The following is a 19,334-nucleotide window of genomic DNA, read 5'->3' as shown; positions in this document are numbered from 1 at the left end:
TTCTTATACAAACACAAATTCAAATTATGCGCCATTTTGGACCATTCAAATAATAGTCTATGTTTCAAGGGCAAAGAATTTCCGTTTTTTCACACAATTGACAATGAAATTGTTCTTATAAGGACACTCACAGCAAATTAAGCGCCGTTTTGAGTCCTTGAAACAACAGTTTGCTTTGCAGGCGCAAAAATTTATAGCGAAAATTGCGACTTCACAAACACTGACAATGACATTGTTCTTACACAGACCCCAACTCAAAGTATGCGCCATTTTGAGCCCTTGAGATAATAGTCTATGTTTCAGGGGCAAAAAGTTGCGTATTTTCAAACTGTCACAATCAAATTGTTCTTATAAACGCACTAGTCGCAAATTATGCGCCGTTTTGAACACTAGAAATAATAGTTGGCGTTCCAGGCGCATAAAATTATAGTGAAATCTGCAATTTCCCAAACACTTACAATTACATTGTTCTTATTATAGAGACGCCAATTCAAGTTATGCGCCATTTTGGGCTCTTCAAATAATGGGCTATGTTTCAGGAGCAAAAAAGTTGCGTTTTTTTTAAACGATGACATTAAATTGTTCTTATAAGGGCACTAATCGCAAATTATGCGCCGTTTTGAGCCCTAGAAATAATAGTTTGCGTTCCAGATGCAACAAATTATAGTGAAAACGTTCTTATAGACACCAATTCAAATTATGCGCCATTTTGGACCCTTGAGATTTGAGTCTATGTTTCAGGGGCAAAAAAGTTGCGTTTTCTCAACAGTGATAAATTATGCGCTGTTTTGGGACCTTGAAAGAACGAGTTGCGTTCCAGACGCAAACAATTATAGTGAAAACTGCGATTGCATAAACAATGACAATAGCATTGCTCTTAAAGGGACAGAAATTCAAATTATGCGCCATTTTGGGCCCTTCAGATAATAGTCTATGTTTCAGGGGCAAAAAATGAGTTTTTTCAAACAATGACAATTAAATTGTTCTTATAAACGCATTAGTCGCAAATTATGCGCCGCTTTGAACCCTAGAAATAATAGTTGGCGTCCCAGGCGCATAAAATTATAGTGGAAACAGCCCAAACATTGACAATAACATTGTTCTTATAGAGACACCAATTCAAATTAGACGCCATTTTGGATCCTTGAGATAATAGTCTATGTTTCAGGAGCAAAAAAGTTACGTTTTCTCAAACAGTGACAAATTATGCGCTATTTTGGGCCCTTGACATAATAGTCTATGTTCCAAAGGCAAAAAAGTTGCATTTTGGCAATCAATAACAATAAAATTGTTCTTAGAAGGACACTAACTGCAAATTATGCGCCGGTTTGGGTCCTTGAAACAATAGTGTGCGCTCCAGGCGCACAAAAATATTGTGAAAACTGCGATTTCACAAACATTTACAATAACATTGTTCTTATAGAGACAACAATTCAAATTATGCGCCATTTTGAGCCCTTGAAATAATAGTCATGTTTCAGGGCCAAAAAAGTTGTGTTCTCTCAAACAGTGAAAATAAAATGTTCTTATAAGGACCCTAATCGCAAATTATGCGCTGTTTTGGGACCTTAAAACAATAGGTTGCTTTCCAGGCGCAAAAAATATAATAAAAACAGCGATTTCACAAACATTAACAATAACATTGTTCTTATAGAGACACCAATCCAAATTATGCGCCACTTTGGACCTTTGAAATAATAGTTTATGTTTCAGGGGCAAAAAATTTCCTTTTTTTCAAACAGTGACGTGATGAAATTGTTCTTATAAGGGCACTCACCGCAAATTATGCGCCGCTTTGGATCCCTGAAACCAAAGTTTGCGTTCCAGGTGCAAAAAATTATAGTGGAAACTGCGATTTCCCAAACACTCACAATTACATTGTTCTTATAGACACCAATTCAAATTATGCGCCATTTTGGACCCTGGAGATTTTAGTCTATGTTTCAGGAGCAAAACAGTTGCGTTTTCTCAAACAGTGACAAATTGTGCAATGTTTTGGGAGCTTGAAAGAATGAGTTGCGTTCCAGGAGCAAAAAATTATAGTGAAAACTGCTATTGCACAACCATTGACAAAACATTGTTCTTATAGACACCAATTCATATTATGCGCTATTTTGGGCCCTTGAAATAATAGCCTATGTTTCAGGGGCAAAAAAGTTGGGATTTCTCAAACAATGGCAAGAAAATTGTTTTATAAAGACGCTAATCGGAAATGATGCACCGTTTTGGGACCTTGAAACAATAGTATGTGTTCCTGGCCCAAAAAACAAACATTGTTCTTATACTGACACAAATTTAAATTATGCGCTATTTTGGACCATTGAAATAATAGTCTAAGTTTCACAGGCAAAGAATTTCCTTTTTTTCAAACAGTGGCAATGAAATTGTTCTTATAAGGACACTCACCGCAAATTATGCGCCGTTTTGGATCCCTGAAACAAAAGTTTGCGTTTCCGGCGCAAAAAATTATAGTGAAAACTACGACTGCAGAAACATTGACAATGCCCTTGTCCTTATACAGACACCAATTCAAATTATGCGCTATTTTGGGCCCTTGAAATAATAGTCTTCTATGTTTCAGAGTTAAAAAAGTTGGGACAAACATTGTCCTTATAAAGACACCCCTTGAAATTATGCGCCATTTTTGATTCTTGAAATAATAGTCTATGTTTCAGGGACAAAACTTGCAATTTTTCAAACAAAGACAATAAAATTATTCTTATAAACACACTAGTTGCAAATTGTGCGCCAGTTTGAACCCTAGAAATAATTATTTGCATTCCAGGCGCAAAAAATTATAGTGAAAACTACGATTGCAGAAACATTGACAATGCCATTGGCCTTATAGAGACACTAAGTCAAATTATGCGCCATTTTGGTCCCTTTAAACAATAGTCTGTTTCAGCAACAAAAAGTTGCGTTTTTTCAAACAAGGACAATCAAATTGTTCTTATAAAGAGACTAATCGCAATATAAATAATTTGCGTTCCAAGAAATAATAATTTGCATTCCAAGCGCAAAAAATTATAGTGAAATCTGCGATTTTCCAAACACTGACAATTACATTGTTCTTAGAGAGACACCAATTCAAATTATGCGCCATTTTGAGTCCTTGAAATAATAGTCTATGTTTCAGAGGCAAAAAAGTTACGTTTTCTCAAATAATGACAATAAAATTGTTCTCATAAACGCACTAGTCGCAAATTATGCGCCATTTTGAACCATAGAAATTATAATTTGCGTTCCAAGCGCAAAAAATTATAATGAAAACTGCGATTTCCCAAACAATGACAATTACATTGTTCTTATAGAAACACCAATTCAAATTATGCGCCATTTTGAGTCCTTGAAATAATAGTCTATGTTTCAGAGGCAAAAAAGTTACGTTTTCTCAAACAATGACAATAAAATTGTTCTTATAAACGCACTTGTCGCAAATTATGCGCCATTTTGAACCATAGAAATAATAATTTGCGTTCCAAGCGCAAAAAATTATAGTGAAAACTGCGATTTTCCAAACACTGACAATTACATTGTACTTATAGAAACACCAATTCAAATTATGCGCCATTTTGAGTCCTTGAAATAATAGTCTATGTTTCAGAGGCAAAAAAGTTACGTTTTCTCAAACAATGACAATAAAATTGTTCTTATAAACGCACTTGTCGCAAATTATGCGCCATTTTGAACCATAGAAATAATAATTTGCGTTCCAAGCGCAAAAAATTATAGTGAAAACTGCGATTTTCCAAACACTGACAATTACATTGTACTTATAGAGACACCAATTCAAATTATGCGCCATTTTGAGTCCTTGAAATAATAGTCTATGTTTCAGAGGCAAAAAAGTTACGTTTTCTCAAATAATGACAATAAAATTGGTCTCATAAACGCACTAGTCGCAAATTATGCACCATTTTGAACCATAGAAATAATAATTTGCATTCCAAGCGCAAAAAGCATTATAGTCAAATCTGCGATTTTCCAAACACTGACAATTACATTGTTCTTAGAGAGACACCAATTCAAATTATGAGCCATTTTGAGTCATTGAAATAATAGTCTATGTATCAGGGGCAAAAAAGTTACGTTTTCTCAAACAATGACAATAAAATTGTTCTTATAAACCGGCTAGTCGCAAATTATGCGCCATTTTGAACCATAGAAATTATAATTTGCGTTCCAAGCGCAAAAAATTATAGTGAAAACTGCGATTTTCCAAACACTGACAATTACATTGTTCTTATAGAGACACCAATTCAAATTATGCGCCATTTTGAGTCATTGAAATAATAGTCTATGTATCAGGGGCAAAAAAGTTACGATTTCTCAAACAATGACAATAAAATTGTTCTTATAAACGCACTTGTCGCAAATTATGCGCCATTTTGAATCATAGAAATAATAATTTGCGTTCCAAGCGTAAAAAATTATAGTGAAAACTGCGATTTTCCAAACACTGACAATTACATTGTACTTATAGAGACACCAATTCAAATTATGCGCCATTTTGAGTCCTTGAAATAATAGTCTATGTTTCAGAGGCAAAAAAGTTACGTTTTCTCAAATAATGACAATAAAATTGGTCTCATAAACGCACTAGTCGCAAATTATGCACCATTTTGAACCATAGAAATAATAATTTGCATTCCAAGCGCAAAAAGCATTATAGTCAAATCTGCGATTTTCCAAACACTGACAATTACATTGTTCTTAGAGAGACACCAATTCAAATTATGAGCCATTTTGAGTCATTGAAATAATAGTCTATGTATCAGGGGCAAAAAAGTTACGTTTTCTCAAACAATGACAATAAAATTGTTCTTATAAACCGGCTAGTCGCAAATTATGCGCCATTTTGAACCATAGAAATAATAATTTGCGTTCCAAGCGCAAAAAATTATAGTGAAATCTGCGATTTTCCAAACACTGACAATTACATTGTTCTTATAGAGACACCAATTCAAATTATGCGCCATTTTGAGTCCTTGAAATAATAGTCTATGTTTCAGGGGCAAAAAAGTTACGTTTTCTCAAACAATGACAATCAAATTGCTCGTATAAACACACTAGTCGCAAATTGTGCGCCATTTTGAACAATAGAAATAATAATTTGCGTTCCAAGCGCAAAAAATTATAATGAAAACTGCGATTTCCCAAACACTGACAATTACATTGTTTTTATAGAAACACCAATTCAAATTATGCGCCATTTTGAGTCCTTGAAATAATAGTCTATGTTTCAAAGGCAAAAAAGTTACGATTTCTCAAACAATGACAATAAAATTTTTCTTATAAACGCACTAGTCGCAATTATGCGCCGTTTTGGGACAGTGAAGCAATAGGTTACGTTCCAGGCGCAAAAAAATATAATAAAAACTGCGATTTCATAAACATTGACAAATAATATTGTTCTTATAGAGACACTATTCAAGTTATTCGCCACTTTGGTCCCTTTAAATAATAGTCTATGTTTCAGGGGGGGAAAAGTGAGTTTCCTCAAACAATGACAATAACATTGTTCTTAAAAGAACATTAATCGCAAATTATGCACCATTTTAGACCCTTGAAGTAATAGTCGCTGTTTCAGGGGTAAAAAAGTAGTTTTCTCAAATAGTGATAATAAAATTGTTCTTGTAGAGACACTAATCGCAAATTATGCGCTGTTTTGATCCCTAGAAATAATATTTTGTGTTCCTGGCACACAATTTTGAACAATCGAATGCGCGCTTTTTTTGCACAGGCACTAAATGCAAATTATGCGCCATTTTGCGTCTATGAATCAAATTTTGCGCATACCAAAACAGTTGGCGCAACCAGTTTCGAGCCGCAGTTTTGTGGATCTGTTCACGTAAAAATAGAAAAGAAAATTATGCGTTAATTTATGCCGTCAGAATCAAATTTTGCACTTCCAATGCGCAGAGATTTAGCCCCAGTTAAGAAAGAACTATCTTTCTTTATCGTCTAGAAATCCGAAGGATTATTACTATTTTCTTGTGGAGTGAGTGAGAGCAAACTACCCGCCAATTTTGCAATTCACAATTCTTCGAGCTTAGTTGAAGAGTACTATGAAATAATGAATAAATTGTCTCTTGACGCTTATTTTTGGTTGAATGGTCGAATAAGGACGAATCTAAATGCATAAGAGAATTTGGGAAACTAGCAAATGAACGCTAAAACATACAATAAAAATGTTGCATTGTGAACACTTCTGGCAACGCAATAGATACGGAAAAGTACAAAAAAAAAACGTTGCAAGTTAGTTACTAACTTCCCGTCACGTAGCGACATAGCCGAGCCATACGAGTTGGTAGTCGCTATGTTTACAAGAAAAGTCGTAGTTGAAACAGACCTTGGAACATGTACCACAAGCGGGTGTTGTCACCTGACAGTGACCGATTTTAATTTATAAATCCTCATCAAGTTCGTAGTAGCTGTAGCCATGAATTGAAAACGATTCGTATCATTTGGACGTTAGGCAAATCTATCGCATAGCCGCGCCATACGAGTTGCTACCATCTCCATGCAAACGAACGCGGAGATAACAGAGCCATGCAAATTGGCTTCATTAATGCGCGCGCTCGTTCCAAAAACTGCACTCGAACAAAATTGAATAGTTTTGGCCGTTAATTTCGATAAAATATCTTGAAAAGTGTTCATAACACACACGAGCGCACCCGCTTTTGGCGTATTTAAACAAAAATCAAAAATCCATCTAGGTCAGTCGCTCGCTGATGCCGCTCATTCATATCTGCCCCCCCCCCCCTCCCGCGTTCCCTTTCCGTACGAATGAGTTTTTGTTTTTGTTCAGCTATGAGTTAGCGATGCATTAACTTACATCTGCATGTCAAAATGCATTTTTGATTAAGTACGAAGATGGTTTTCCGGCTCCAAGTGTTCCCATAAATCTTTAATATGTCGCTCTTCCCCATATCTCTTAAAGGCTATTGGGACGTCGCGTTCGCCCAAAGGGATATCGTATAAAGTTCAAAGTCGGGAAGCGAGAGGGGCGGGGGAGGGAGAGAGAGGTAAAAAAGGCATCATATGTAGAAACGTATCGGACTTTTTGACGTTTTATGAAAATGACTGTGACTGAAACGTTCTCGCTATACATCATATTTCCCTTTTAGTAAATATTTATGTACGCAACTCGTATATCGATCGGATCGTTTGCGACACAGCTGTAAACTAAGATGGAAAATGCCAACGTCGGGAAGGGAGAGGAGAAGTTCCATATTAAATTGAACTGGGACAATATTTTTATGGCACTTGATGGCCCCCTTTTTTATACATTTAAGATGTTTACTTTTTTATACTTCGAGTGCATGATTTATGGCCGCCGCGGTTACGCCCCGTTGCTCAATTTGGCTTAATTAAATTTTCACACATTACACACGAATCGACGACGCGAAGCGGCGTAAATTCGAAACTTCGCCAAAGCCGCGCGTCATAAATCTGTCCGAGTTTTTCGCAATAAAACAAAATATCGGTCGAGTAATTGAATTGCGAAACGTCGGGCAAGTGCAGTTTTACAATAATAACGCGATCCTCAGCCGCCGCCTCGAAGGACCGCCGCGTTAATTACGGCAAATTGCCTTCAGCGCGAGCATAAGACTAAAATAACCTATTTAGATAATTACTCCGCCGCAAATTGATACTTTACCAACCGGAATGTTTGATTTAAATTCGCTATTTTAATGGGATTTGGGGTAATTAGTTTATGCACTAGTCGCGGCGTAATATTGTAAGGATAATAAGGCTGTACGCCCAACGACGCACGGATTTCATTGGAATTATCGAACAGAAAGTTCCACGATATCAAAAACGGCGATGGCGATGACTAACAAACGAAAAAATTAACAAAAGTTATGTTGTCCTAAAGGTGCGTATCCACCGGCGCGCGCGAACGGATAGTGATCAACCGGTGGATACGCACCTTAATAAAACATAAACTCAACCCGATATGGACTGTAATTGGGGCAAAGTTAGGGCAAATTTGGGACAATGTCGGGGCAAATTCGGGTCAATTTCGGGGAAAAGTTGGGGCAAATTTGGGGAAAAGGCTGGACAAAGTTGCGGAAAGGTTCGAAATTCGAGGCAAAGTCGGGGCGAAGTCGGGGAAAGTATGGCAAACTTAGAACAAAGTCGCAGCAAATTCTGTGAGATGTAGAGGCGAAGTGGGGGCAAATTCTGGAACATGTAGGGGCAGTTGAGGCACAGTAGGGGAAAAGTCGGGGCTGAGGGAATTTGGGGTAAAGTCGGGTGGAAGTTGGGTCAATTTTGAGGGAACAGAACAGCAAAGCCGGGGCAAAGTTACGGAAAAGTTAGAACAAAGACGAGACAAAGCCTGAACGAATTCCAGTAAAAGTTAGGGCAAAGTCATTAAAATTTTGGGGAGATGTCGGGGCAAAGTAGGAGTAACATTAAAGCAAAGTCGGGGTAAACTCTGGGCACAGTCAGGGCAAATTAGGGACAAAGTAGGGGAAAATTGGGTCAAATTCGGGGCGAAATCGGAGCCATTTCGGGGAAAAGTTCGGGCAAAGCTGGGGCAATGTTAGGACAAATTCGAAGCATAGTCGGGACCAAGTTGGAGAATATTCGGGGCAAATTCGAGGCAAAGTCGGGACACAGTCGGAGCAAAGTCCGGGAAAGTGGGGGCAACATTGGCCCAAAATTGGGACAAAGTAGGGGAAAAGTCGAGGACATTGTGAGGGAAAGTCTGGGCAATGTCGGGCCAAATTTGGGGTAAAGTCTGGACGAAGTCGGGCCAAATCCGGGGCGAAGTTGGGTCAAAATCAGGTCAATTTCGGGAAAAAGAAGGGGAAAAGTTAGGGAAAAATCGGTGCCATTTTTTTGAAAAGTCGGAGCAAAGTTAGGCCAAAGTCGGGGCAGTGTCGGAACAAATTTGGGGCACAGTTGAGGGATATTCGATGCAAAGTAGGGGCAAAGTTAGAGCAAATTTGGGACAAAGTCGGGGCAAATTCGGGTCGAAGTCGGACCAATTTTGGGGAACGGTTGGGGCAAAGTTGCTGAAAAGTTAGAACAAAAACAAGACAAAGCCTGAACGAATTCCAGTAAAAGTTAGGGCAAAGTCATTACAATTTCGGGGAGATGTTAGGGCAAAGTCTGGGCACAGTCGGGGCAATGTTATGGCAAATTTGGGGCAAATCCAGCGCAAATTTGGGGCAAAATCGGAACGAAATCGGGTCAAAATCGAGACAAAGCTGGGGGAAAGTAAGGGCAAAGTCGGGACAAAGTTAGGACAATGTCCGAGCAACATCGGGACAAAAATTGGGCAAAGTCGGGGCAAATTCCGAACAATCGGGGCAACGTTATGGCAAATTTGAGACAAAGCCGAAGCGGGCAAATTCGGGTCAAAATCGGAACAAAGTTGGGGCAAAGTCAGGGCAAACTTGAACAATGTTCGAGCAAGTCGAAGCAAAGTGGGGGGGGGATCTGGGCAAACTTAGGGCAAATTTCGGACAGTCGGAGCAATGTTAGGGCAAATTAGGAGCAAAGTGAGGGCAAATTCAGGGGAAATCGAAGCAATTCCGGGCAAAAGTTGGGGCAAAGCTGGACAAAGTCGGACCACAATCGGGGCAATGTAAGGACAAATTCGAAGTAAAGTCGGCAGAAAGTTGGGGGATATTCGGGGTACATTCGATACGAACTCAAAGCACAGTCGGAGCAATGTCGGAGCGAAGTCGGGGAAAAGTTGGAGCAAAGTCGGGCACCATTGAGGTAAAGTTAGGGCAAAGTCGGCGCAAACTCCGACTGCAGCCGGGGCAAAGTCATGGCAAATTTGAGACAAAGCCGAACCAAATTTCGGGCCAGTTCGGGACGAAGTCGGGTCAAAATCAGAGCAACGCCAGGACAAAATCGAGGCAATTCCTGGGAAAAGATATTGTAACGGAAACGCTCCAGACATGACGTCGCCTTTGGCGCTCTGGAATTTTCTACGCGCGCGATAGTGGGATTTGTGTAGGAATATTCGAGAATGTACGCGGATGTTCGGGACTTACATTGCTTGCGTGTATAAATGGTTGCGGACCGAACATCGCGCAGTTTTACTACCGAATGAGATCGAGCGCGGAAATATAAATTGCGAAGTGTGTGTGATATAAATAATCGATATAAATTGTACGGTTTTTATAGTGTTTTGGTTTTGTTTAATAAATATTGATATAAATCGAACCCGAATTTATAAATCACGTTACAATATTAACTGGACAATTCGGATCAAAATCGGCGCAACGTAAGGGCAAATTCGAAGCAAAGTTGGGGGATAATTCGGGGCAAATTCGATGAGAAGTCGGCGCACAGTCGGAACAAACAGGGGGGGGGGGGGGAGGCGCTAAAAATGTCGGGGCAAAATCTGGGCAATGTCAGGGTAAACTCGCGGCAAAGTGGGCGCCAATTCGGGTCAAATTTAAAACCAATTCGGGGGAAGTCGGGAAAAAACGGGGAAAAATGTTTGAAGCAAAGTTAGGACAAAGTCGGGGCAATGTCGGGACAAATTTGGGGCAAAGTTGGGAGATATTCCGGGCAAACTCGAGGCGAGGTCGGGGCAAATTTGGCGCAAAGATTAGTCAAAATCTGGGCAATTTCGGGGAAAGTCGCGGTAAATTGTGGAAGATGCAGGGGTAAAGTAGTTGGGGCAAAGTCGCGGCCAATTCTGGGAGATGTAGAGGAAAATTTGGGACAAAATCGGGGCAATTTTGGGGAATCGTTGAGGCAAAATTAGGACAAATACTGGGAGATGTAAGGGAAAGTTGGAGCAAAGTGGGGACAAAATCTGGACAAATTTGGGGAGATATCGCAGCAACGTCGGGGCAATTTCTAGGAAAGGTTGGTGTAAAGTTAGGGCGAAGTCGGAGCAAATTAGGGGAAAGGACAAGTCGAATTCCGGGAAAAGTTAGAGGAAAGTCGCAGCAAATTCGGGGAAAAATCGAGACCGTTTTTTCAAAAAGTTGAGGCAAAGTTAGGGCAAGTCGGGGCAAAGTTAGGACAAAATACGGACAAATTCGAGGCAAAATCGGGGGATATTCCGTATAAATTTTGGGTGGAGTCGCGGCAAATTGTGGGAGATGTAAGGGCAAGGTTAGAGCAAAACGGAGCAAAATCTGGGAAGAGTCGGGGCGAACTCGAGGCAAAGTTGGGGCAAATTTAGGACAAAGTCAGGGAAAATTTGGGCTAAAGTCGAAGGTAAAGTAGGGGCGATGTCGGTGCAAAGTTCGGGAAAAATCGCGGAAAAATTCGGGGAGATGTCGGAGCAAAATCGGGGCCGTTTTTCTAAAAGTTGGGGCAAAGTTAGGGCAACGTTAAAACAACGTCAATGTCAATGTCAGGATCAATTCGGGGCAAAGTTGGGGGATATTCAGTGCAAATTCGAGGTGCAAAGTCGGAACCAAGGCGGTGCTACATTGGGGACAATTTTGGGCTGAGGCCGCGGCAAATTGTGCGAAATGTAGGGCAAAAGTTGGGGCAAAGTCTGGGAAAATTCTGGGTAGAGTAGGAGCAAATTCGGAGCGGAGTCGAGGCAGTCAGCAAATTCGGGACAGTCAGGGCAAATTTGGCAAAGTGGGAAAAAATCTGGGCAAAATGGCGGCAAATTCGGGGAGATCTCGGGGCAACGTCGGGGCAATTTCTAGAAAAAGTTGGGACAAAGTTAGGGCAAAGTCGGGACAAAATAGGGGAAAAATTAGAATCAACTCGGGACAATGTTGGAACAAATTTGGGACAAAGTCGGGGTAAAGTTGGGGGATATTCGGGACAAACTCGAGGCGAAGTCGGGGAAAAGTCGGAACAAAGTCAGGGAGAATTTGAGGGGAAGTCGGAATCGTTGGGGCAAAATTAAGGCAAAATCAGGGCAATGAATCTTAAAGAAAATTTACTTGTACGTTTTATTCATAAATTGTAAAGGGTTTTGCAGGTATCTTCTCACTATCAGGAGAATATAATCAGAAAAGCAATTTGCTCTGTATCATACTTGGTTTTAGATATTTCTGTCTCCTGTTGATAAATTGAGAGAACAAGGTTTGCGAGAAGGTATTTTTATTCATAAATTCTTGGAAAGGTTTTGAGATGTATCCTTAATTATCAGGAGAACATAATCAGTGAAGTAATTTGCACTGTATCAGACTTGGTTATAAATATTCCTGCTTCCTTTTGATAAATTAGGAGTACAAGGTTTGTGAGAACGTATTATATTATTCCTAAATTGTAGGAGATTTTGCAGGTATCCTCTTACTATCAGGAGAACATAATCAGTGAAGCAATTTGCACTGTATCAGACTTGGTTTTAAATATTCATGTTTCTCTTTGATAAATTAGAACAGAGTGTGCGAGACGGTAGTTTTATTCCTAAATTGTAGAAAAGGTTTTGAGAGGTATCCTTCACTATCAGGAGAACATAATCAGTGAAGCAATTTGTACTGTATCAGGCTTGGTTTTAAATATTCCTGTTTCTCTTTGATAAATTAGGAGAACAAAGTGTGCGATACGGTCTTTTTATTCCTAAATTGTAGAAAAGGTTTTGAGAGGTATCCTTAACTATCAGTAGAACATAATCAGAGACGCAATTTGCTCTGTGTCAGACTTGGTTTTAAATATTTCTATCTCTTGCTGATAAATTAGGAGAACAAGATTTGCGAGAAGGTATTTTTATTCCTAAATTGTAGAAACAATTTTGAGAGGTATCCTTCACTATCAGGAGAACATAATCAGCGAAGCAATTTGTAATGTATCAGACTTGATTTTAAATATTCCCGTTTCTCTTTGATAAATTAGGAGAACAAAGTGTGCGCGACGGTATTTTTATTCCTAAAGTGTAGAAAAGGTTTTGAGAGCTATCCTTCACTATTAGGAGAACATAATCAGTGAAGTAATTTGCACTGTTTCAGACTTGGTTTTAAATTATACTGTTTCTCTTTGATAAATTAGGAGAACAAAGTATGCGAGACGGTATTTTTGTTCCTAAATTGTAGAAAAGGTTTTGAGAGGTATCCTTCACTATCAGGAGAACATAATCAGTGAAGCAATTTGTACTGTATCATACTTGGTTTTAAATATTCACGTTCTCTTTGGTAAATTAGGAGAACAAAGTATGCAAGACGGTATTTTTATTCCTAAATTGTAAAAAAGGTTTTGAGATGTATCCTTCACTATCAGGAGAACATAATCAGAGAAGCAATTTGCTCTGTGTCAGACTTGGTTTTAGATAGTTCTATCTCCTGTTGATAAATTAGGAGAACAAGGTTTGCGAGAAGGTATTTTTATTTATAAATTTTTGGAAAGGTTTTGCAGGTATCCGCTCACTATCAGGAGAACATAATCAGTGAAGCAATTTGTACTGTATCAGACTTGATTTTAAATATTTCTGTTTCTCTTTGATAAATTAGGAGAACAAAGTATGCGAGACGGTATTTTTATTCCTAAATTGTAGAAAAGGTTTTCAGAGGTATCCTGCACTATCAGGAGAACATAATCAGTGAAGCAAGTTATACTGTATCAGACTTGATTTTAAATATTCCTGTTTATCTATGATAAATTAGGAGAACAAAGTGAGCGCGACGGTATTTTTATTCCTAAATTGTAGAAAAGGTTTTGAGAGGCATCCTTCAATATCAGGAGAACATAATCAGTGAAGCAATTTACACTGTATCAGACATGATTTTAAATATTCATGATTCTCTTTGATAAATTTGGAGAACAAAGGGTGTGAGACGGTATTTTAATTCCTAAATTGTAGAAAAGGTTTTGAGAAGTATCCTTTACTATCAGGAGAACATAATCAGTGAAGCAATTTGCACTGTATCCGACTTGGTTTTAAATATTCCTGTTTCTCTGATAAATTAGGAGAACAAAGTATGCGAGACGGTCTTTTTATTCCTAAATTGTAGAAAAGGTTTTGAGAGGTATCCTTCACTATCAGGAGAACATAATCAGTGAAGCAATTTGTACTGTATCAGACTTGGTTTTAAATATTCCGCTTCTCTTTGATAAATTAGGAGTACAAAGTTTGTGAGAAGGTATTTTATTCCTAAATTGTAGGAAAGGTTTTGCAGGTATCCTCTCACTATCAGGAGAACATAATCAGAACGCAATTTGCTCTGTATCAGACTTGGTTTAGAATTACTCGCGTAAAAATAAGCACAGTGTTCTCCTAATACATGCTTTTCGCGGTTTTCTTGGATTCCTTCGCTTTCGTAGATCATCATCACCATACGTGAAATACCGACGTAGCCCTCATCAAAGAGGTAACTTTGCCACGCACTAAAAACTCATTTCAAACCTTAATTAAAACAGTCCATTGACTTGGATAAACAGCTGGTTTGCGTCTTGGACGAGTTCACAAGGTTAATCGCAAAACGGCACGACTGCTTTTAGTGTGTTCAAACGTATTTGCTGTATACGTTGTTACAAAACCGTTCGATTACATACATCAGACGGAAAATGAGAGTATTAAGTCTGTCTCATCAATTGCTGAAAGAAGCCCCTTATCGATGATACACAAACTGCGAAAAGGCACAAACAAGTCTCCTTTCCGTTTTTATAAAGCGTGTACCGATTTAAAGACGTTGATAATAGATCACGAAGAAAAACCGAGACTCTTTGACGTCTTTATCCGACAAAGTACATGGAAAAGTGAAAGAGGAGGAAAGCATAATGAGGGTTTTATTTTACGTTTAGACCTTCGTGATCGGAGGCAATAAAGAGAGTTCTGTTCGAATAGTTCATTTATATCGTTTTTAATGTCTCTATGCGTGAGTTATTCGAGCGAGGCGATGTCGCGCCGCGAGATGGCGCTGCTCTTACCTTTACGGGGGGCCGAGCGAGGCGAGGGCTCACCTAGAACAAAGACTCGATGTTAGTTTTAATCAAAAGCGCGAGTTTGGGCGTGAGTTAATCAGGACTCGGGGACGGGCAAAGGGAATTGCTCAAGATCGGTGTTCCGGTGGATGGTTTCTGTATCAGACCGAATCTGCACGCTCGCTGCATATGCATTGCTTGTTTAGCAGAATGCAACTTCAGAAATGGACGAAGCGTATACCTGCAGCTAATTTCATTAGTTACATTAAAGGAGGTGTTGCACGTAATGTACTTGGGAGAATCAATCGTTTGACGGTTATTTCGCCAAATCCGAAGGATATCGATTTGGGTTTCCGTTTCATTTAATACGATACAATTCTATACTCGACCTAATTCGTATCATTCCAAACCTTTGCGAACATTTCAAACATCAAATCAAGCTTAAATAAACAGCAAACTTTTATTGTATACGTTGTATTCATCCCAATCTGACACAAAAGTAGGCTAAGATAAAAGCGTTTAGCATTAGTCTTAAGTTTATAATCTCGTTTGAAGCCGATAAAATGATGCACGAAAAGGGTTCCTAACACAAATTCTTAAAATTTCAAAAAGTAAAAAATTTCTAAAATCCAAAACGCCAATACGTCGAAACGTTAAAATCTCAAAACGTCAACAAAACGTCACAATACAAATTGTCAAAAAGGTTGAAACGTCAAACATTTTAGAACAGATTCTTACTCTTTTTACGATTCTAGCTGAAAAGCTTTAATTTTTCAAAACCTACATTTCCCGAAATCCAAAAATCTCAAAAATTTCCAAAGCTCATTCCAAAATCTCAAAATTCAAAAATATAAAAATCGCAATTTTTAAATTCCCAAAATTTCAAAATAACCACAAAAGTCAATTAAGGACTCTAAAATTCCAAAATACAAAATATCCAAAATTTTAAAGACCCCTTTATCTCAAATTCCCAAACTTTAAAAAAACCTACAATCTATGGATTCCCAAAATGTAAAAGATTCCAAAACTTACACATCTCAAAATCCAAAATCCCCAATCAATCAAACATCGCGAGTTCCCCAAAATTTCAAATATTAAAAAATCTGAACTTCCCTTTTCATAATCGCTAAGAATCTTAAATTCCCTAGCATTCAAAAATGTCAGCATCTCAACTACTAACAATTTCCAATATTAATAAATCTAATTTTCCACAAAATTCCAAAAATACCAAAATCTCAAATTGAAAAATTATAAAAATCCAAAATTTTGAGAATTTAGAGGGCGAGATCCGAAGAAAGAACAACGAAGCGGCAATACCTTCAAACTTAATTTCAAAATTCGAGGTAAATTTTCAAAACACCAAAATTTCAAAAATCCCAGAACCATAAATTTCCAAAATTTAAAATTCTTAAATTCCCTAAATTTGAATAAATCCCAAAATCTCAAAAGATCAAAAATCTCAAAATTTGTAATCACCAAAATCTACGGTTACCGAAATTACAAATGCCCAAAATTTCAAAATTAACAAAAATTAAAACTCCTAAAATTTTAATCTCAAATTCGAACAATTTCCCCATTTCCCAATTGAAAGTTTGAAATTAAGACGCTATTTCGGAAGTGTTTAGAATGAACAAAAGCGTCAAAAATTTTAAAATCCAAATGCCAATACGTCAAAACGTCACAATACAAAATTGTCAAAACGATTAAAACGTCAAACATTTTAAAGCAGATTTCTTCTCTTTTTAGGATATAGCGGAAAAGCTTTAATTTGTCAAAACCTACAATCTACAATTCCCAAAATTCAAAAATCTCAAATGCCTAAAATTTCAAGGTTAGCAACTAAAATTCCCAAAATTTCAAAAATCTAAATCTCAAATTTAAAAATAAAATTGTCAAAATCTCAAAATTCAAAAATGTAAATATCGCAAGCAAATTTCTAAAGTCGCAAAATTTCAAAATTACCAAAAAAGTCAATTCCAAAATCCCATATTCCAAAATCTAAAATATCCAAAACTTTAAAACTCAAATTCCGAAACATTAAAAACTCCCACAATCTATGAATTCCAAAAATTGCAAAAAAGTCCTATACATCGAATTCCCAAAATGTAAACGATTCAAATATTGCAAAATCTGAAATTCCCTTTTAAAAATCCCACTATTCCAAATGACCAAAATTTCAAAGATTCCAAAATGTTAAAAGTTCAAGAATCTTAAATTCTCTAGCATTAAAACCCCCCAATCTCAACTTCTGAAAATTTCAAACTTTTCAAAATCTAAATTTCCACAGAATTGAAAAAATATAAAAATCTCAAATTGTAAAAATCTCAAAATTCAAAAATGTAAAAATCGCAATTTTTTAAGTTCCCAAAATTTCAAAATTACCAAAAAAAGTCAATTCTAAAATCCCAAATTCCACAATATAAAATACCAAAATTTAAAAAAACCCTTTATCTCAAATTCCCACAATCTATGGATTCCCAAAATTCCAAAAAGTCCTATACATCGAATTCCTAAAATGTAAAACTTTTTAAAAGTACCACATCTCAAAATACAAAATCCCAATGTTTCAATTATCGGTATATCAATTTGCACAAAATTCCTAAAATTTCAAAAATCCCAAAATTTTAAATGGCCAAGAATCTTAAACACCCTAACATTAAAAGATTGCGCAATCTGAACTTTTGAGAATTTGAAATACTTCAAAATCCAATTTCCACAAAATTCGAAAATTAATTCAAAAAAGTATATTCAAAATAATATAATGTCACTGCCGTCGAAACACTAAAAGCTCAAAGCACCATAATATTAAGATCAAAAAAGCAAAAGCACTATCAGATCGTTATAATAATATTACATCATATTTCACAGTTTAGAAGAGTTTGAGGGTTAATACCTCCAAATGAAAACTTAAAAATCCAAGCATCTAAAATACGCAAAATTCGAGGTAATTTCAAAAATTCCAGAATCCAAATTACCAAAATTTAAAAAATCTCAAAATTTAAAATCCTTAAATCTTAAATTCCCTAAATTTTAACAAATCCCAAACTCCCAAAATTTCAAAAATCCAAAAATTGGTAACCACCAATCCACGATTATACTGAAATTTCCAAAATTCTAGAATTGTCAAAAAATCAAAATTTCCCCATTAACCAATTAACCAAAAGCTTTGGAAATGTTTTCGAAGTTTTAAAAAAAAATTTTGGAAAGTTTCAAGATGCCCTACAGACAATTTTCAAGACTATTTCGGAAAGATTCTGAGATTTGGGGAAGATATCCAGAATATTTCTATAAAAAGATATCAAAAAAATCCGAGAAAGAGAGGTATTCCATGTACGAAGGTGGTATTGCAGGGACATTTCTTATATTTTCTTGACGGGGAGGGGGGTATGCCATACCCCCAACACGACCGTTTGTTTATCCTTGACACCATGACATTTGGAAGGAGACGAGAAGGGGGTCCTTATGGAACGTACCAGCGGGGGCTCTGGGGGGTATGGTCTTATGACCAAACACCAAAATCTACAATTGCCAAAATCTCAAAATCCTAAAATTTTTTAAACGCAGTCTTTAGAATTCCCAAAGTTAAAAAATTCCAAAAACATAATTTCTAAAATATCTAAAATTTCCTAAATCCCTTTATCTCAAGTTCCCAAAATTTCAAAAATCCCAAAATCTACAATTGTCAAAATCTCAAAATCCTAAAACTTTAAAAATCTCAGTCTTTAGAATTCCCAAAATTAAAAAAATTCCAAAAACATAATTTCTAAAATATCTATTTCATAAATCCCTTTATCTCAAGTTTCCAAAATTTCAAAAATCCCAAAATCTACAATTGTCAAAATCTCAAAATCCTAAAACTTAAAAATCGCATTGTTTAGAATTCCCAAAATTAAAAAAATTCCAAAAAATAATTTCTAAAATATCTATTTCATAAATCCCTTTATCTCAAGTTTCCAAAATTTCAAAAATCCCAAAATCTACAATTGTCAAAATCTCAAAATCCTAAAACTTTAAAAATCGCAGTCATTAGAATTCCCAAAATTAAAAAAATTCCAAAAACATAATTTCTAAAATATCTATTTCATAAATCCCTTTATCTCAAGTTTCCAAAATTTCAAAAATCCCAAAATCTACAATTGTCAAAATCTCAAAATCCTAAAACTTTAAAAATCGCAGTCATTAGAATTCCCAAAATTAAAAAAATTCCAAAAACATAATTTCTAAAATATCTATTTCATAAATCCCTTTATCTCAAGTTTCCAAAATTTCAAAAATCCCAAAATCTACAATTGTCAAAATCTCAAAATCCTAAAACTTTAAAAATCGCAGTCATTAGAGCCCAAAAGTAAAAAAATTACAAAAACATAATTTCTAAAATATCTATTTCATAAATCCCTTTATCTCAAGTTTCCGAAATTTCAAAAATCCCAAAATCTAAAATTGTCAAAATCTCAAAGTCCTAACTTTAAAAATCGCAGTCTTTAGAATTTCCAATCCCATAAACTATGATTCCCTAAATCTCA

This window comes from Photinus pyralis, unplaced genomic scaffold (genome assembly GCF_008802855.1).
Source record: "Photinus pyralis isolate 1611_PpyrPB1 unplaced genomic scaffold, Ppyr1.3 Ppyr1.4_LG8, whole genome shotgun sequence".
Classification (NCBI taxonomy): domain Eukaryota; kingdom Metazoa; phylum Arthropoda; class Insecta; order Coleoptera; family Lampyridae; genus Photinus; species Photinus pyralis.
This window is presented reverse-complemented; position numbering follows the sequence as displayed.